Raw genomic sequence first — 4,020 nt, 5'->3', positions numbered from 1 at the left:
TTTTATCCTCAAATCCAATTTATTAAATTTAATTTTTCAAGTCTTATTATTTTAATTCACGCGAACGAGGAAGCCATACGAGTCTCTTGGGAAAAAAGGTACTTGGTCTTACCATTTATATTACTTGTACGATTTGGTACACTTGTCAATCCGTCAACAATGTCATTTATGATTTTCTTTTGCAAGAACATCCAAATGTTCCTATAAAACATTTTTGCAATATTTATATTGTTAGGGATATCTTAGTTTTTGTTACCAACCATGATGAAATAGTTTTTCCGATACTTTTTAACATTGTTGACAACTTCGATTGTGTTGGTAAATATAATTTGGTTAGTTTAATTTATGAGTATTTGGTAGGGATCTTGTGTAATGCTTTAATAGCATCAAAGAAAGAAAAAAATTAGAACTCACTTCCATGTTGTTGGATGCATTTACTTGTTGTAGGTAAATGATATCTATGTACTTATCATTGAAATTGAATTTCTTTATATTGTACGATTATGTATGACTAGTTGTTTGATTTTGTTAATGTTTCAATTATGGTTTTTTGTATCATTTTCTCACTTGTAACCCAAAGTACAATTTTCGGATAACAAAATTTTCGTGATTGCTGCATTGAATTAATGTCAAAGTAGATGACATTGTTATTAGAAGTGTTTTGCAAAAGGCGACAATGAGTATTTGTTTCTTTTTTGTTGTCTGTACTTTATAATATTTTATTCCCTTAATGAATTGTTACCTTATTTTTTAGGTTGTTGTTGATGTTGGTGTGTTGAAAGAAAAATAGTGTTATCCTTTTGTCAAAAAAACATTTAAGAAATATGGTGTGGGATTTAAGAAACAAAATAGTAAAGACAAGTAACACCTTATCCATTTTGTACAAGAGCAAGAAAGGGTTCTTCGTGAACTCAAAGTTTCTATTTCTAGGTTAGAAAAATTGGTTGAAGAAAGGACTAAATAATAACCTACGGATGATGTGGACAAAGATGTTGGTGCAAGTATCGATGAGTGCGAATTTCCTACAGTAGATAACATTTTTTGATGTAATGCTACATTGGTTGAACATCAACACGACAACATGCAAGTTCAAGATAAGGTTCATATAGACCAAAGTGTTAGCAAAATGATGAAGATGGAGTTTTTATGATGCCCAGATCAAGTCAAGATATATCAAGATTCATGAAGATCCTTTGAAGACTTATTTTTGTTATTAAAAGCTTTTGTAATAATTGTAGTTTATTGTTTAGGACTTAAATTTTCATTGGTTTTGATTCCACATACTTTCAGAAATTGTAATTAGTATTAAGAGTCAAAAACGCATTGTTTTAATCAATTAAAACTAGTATTAATCGATTAAAACAAGTAAAAGTTGAATACTCAACTTTTACTTTTTTAATAGATTAAAATTCATTTTAATCTATTAGCTAATCGATTAAAATTCATTTAATCAATTAAAAGTGACCGTTGGAGTTTTCTACTTTTGAAAACTAGTCGTTGTACTCATTTTAATCGATTAACACTTGTATGAATCGATTAAAAGCGTTAAATGGCCAGTTTCGAAGAACGGAGGAGTATTTTCTTGAGTCTATAAATAGGCTCTCATTTTCCATCAAAAGCAACTCTTCTCATGTGCTTAAGAACTCAGAAACTCTTGAGAAGTGTGTGTTCTTGTTCGGCTTGTGAAACTCTTGTCTGTGGAGTTGGTGAAGTGCTGCTACGGTGAGAGAGGAAATAACCGGTTCATCCTTGGTATGTCTAAGGAGGTGTGTGGAAGATGATCATCCTTCATAAAGTATTCAGAGGAGGTGTTTCATCTTTCGTGAAGTATTCGGAGGAGGTGTCTCATCTTTTGTGAAGATTCAAAGGAGGTGCAAGTTCATCTCTTGTGGTATCAAGAGAGGTAGTTTCTAAACTTTTACAAATTGTTTCTTTGTGAATGTAGTTTGTAATTGTTTTGTGCTTAGTGAATTGTTTATCTTGATTTGAGATAAGCGACTGGACGTAGGATTGGTAAGATCCGAACCAATATAAAATTTATCTGTGCAAATTTCTCTCAACCTTACGATTTTATTTATATTTATTATTTGCATAGTAAGATAAATTGAGAAGAAATTAAAAGGCACATGTTTATATTAAAACCCCTCTTGGTTTGTTATTCCACGCTAACCATTCCGCTGCAGCCGCTCTGACACAAAGTAATATGTGTATGCGAATAAAGGTTGGATGTTGGGGCAAATCGACAAGTGTACCGAGTCGCACAAGTAATATAAAATGGTAAGACCAAGTATCGTATCCCAGAGGACTCTCGGCATTGAACAGTTGTGTGAAAACAAGATTAATTAAGACTTAGAGTAAAAGAGATCATGGTTTTGTATTGCAAAAATAATAAAATAAAGCAAATTAAAATTGATCAATGGCAAAAGAGCATAGAGATGAATGGAGGTTGATTTATATGAGATGAGTATGTTGTTGGGGTTAGATTTCACCAAGTTCCCTCTCATGTATATAAGAATTCTTCTTTATTCATTAATGCCAACGTCCCTCACTAAAACACTTAAACCCGATGTCTCGGTAAATAAGCTTGTCCCTAATTACCAGTTCATACAATTCCTAGCATTCCTGGCAAAAAGATGTGAAGATCAAGAGGTTAAGACGACTAAGGCCCATACCTTCATGTTTGAGCAATATAACCCTTAGGAGTAATTTAACAAGGACCTGAATTGAAAGAAACCTGTCGGCACTCATGTAAATCACAGATCATGCTATTGTATAAGCAAGCAGTAAAATAAATTACTCTAACAATTAATGAAAAAAGCATATGAAATTAAGAATCAATTCAAATACATGAGAGTTTACAAGGTTACATCATTCCCCAACAACAATTAGAAATTAGTTCCCCAAAGACATGGTGGAACCCTATGAACTATGGAAGAAAGAAAGAAAAAAAAGACTAAGAATTACCTAGGAGTGTATTGCTATGCTCTCTTCTGCTAGGGATTCAAAACCTAGAGCCCCAGGGTCCTTTAAATAGTGTCAGAAGTGCTCCAGAATGTGGCCCGGTCCAAAAGAATCAAATCAAAGCAGAATCAGGGCCCGATCCACGTGAAATCACGCTCAAGCATCGCAGGGAGCTCGCCCAAGCGTGGATTAGGGTTCATGTTGGACTTGGGTGTCAGTTTTGGATGCCCAGGCTTCGAGCGTTCGTCGCCCAAGCGTCGGGGCCACCGCCCGGGCAACCAGCGGTGATTTTCTCGTTCCTATCACCTTGGCTTTGGGTTTTCCCTCTTCTTGGTGCCTTTTTTTACCCCTTTTGAGCTCCATCTTCTATACTTTTCACTTCTTCTTCCAGTATTCCTTCAATTTCTGCCAAAACAAGGGGGATTTGTTAGAAAATTGTTTAAATCAACCTCAACTCTCTTATTCACACAATTTATTGAAAACACATGAGTCCAAGCAAGTTTCTAAGTGAAAAAAGGGTGCTTTTAGTATCAAAATCACATAGCAAATAACGGTGTTTCAAACCGTTATCATTGGACCACGAAGATTGTTCAAGGGTCATGTTATTAGAACCCCATTTATCGGTTATGGGAGAAAAAGGGACAGAAATAGTTAGATGGTATTGACATTGTCGTACACTTTAGTAGAAGAACATTAGTTTGTTAAATTGATGTTTTACACATTGTTGTACAATTTAATACAAGTACTTGTAACTGTAATTGATTTTGTATAATTTTGCAATATATTAATTTAAATTTGTTAAGTTTTGTTGTTAGGAATTATATATGTGGTTTAATTGAAAACTGGTTTGAAGTTGTACAAATTTTGTCATGTTAATGTATGTGTAGAAAATGTAAAAGCAATAGAAAATAAAAATAAAATTATTTTTATTTTTTTTATACTAAAATAATTTATTATGGTTGTGTGCTTGTATGTTAAAAAGTGTTGAATTAGTAGATAAAATTAATTATAATTGTTTTTATTTAAATTAGGAAATGCATGAAGTATATGTTAAATATT

The sequence above is a fragment of the Vigna radiata genome, unplaced genomic scaffold (genome assembly GCF_000741045.1).
Source record: "Vigna radiata var. radiata cultivar VC1973A unplaced genomic scaffold, Vradiata_ver6 scaffold_149, whole genome shotgun sequence".
Lineage (NCBI taxonomy): Eukaryota > Viridiplantae > Streptophyta > Magnoliopsida > Fabales > Fabaceae > Vigna > Vigna radiata.
The sequence above is the reverse complement of the archived record's forward strand: the minus strand, read 5'-3'. Positions refer to the sequence as shown.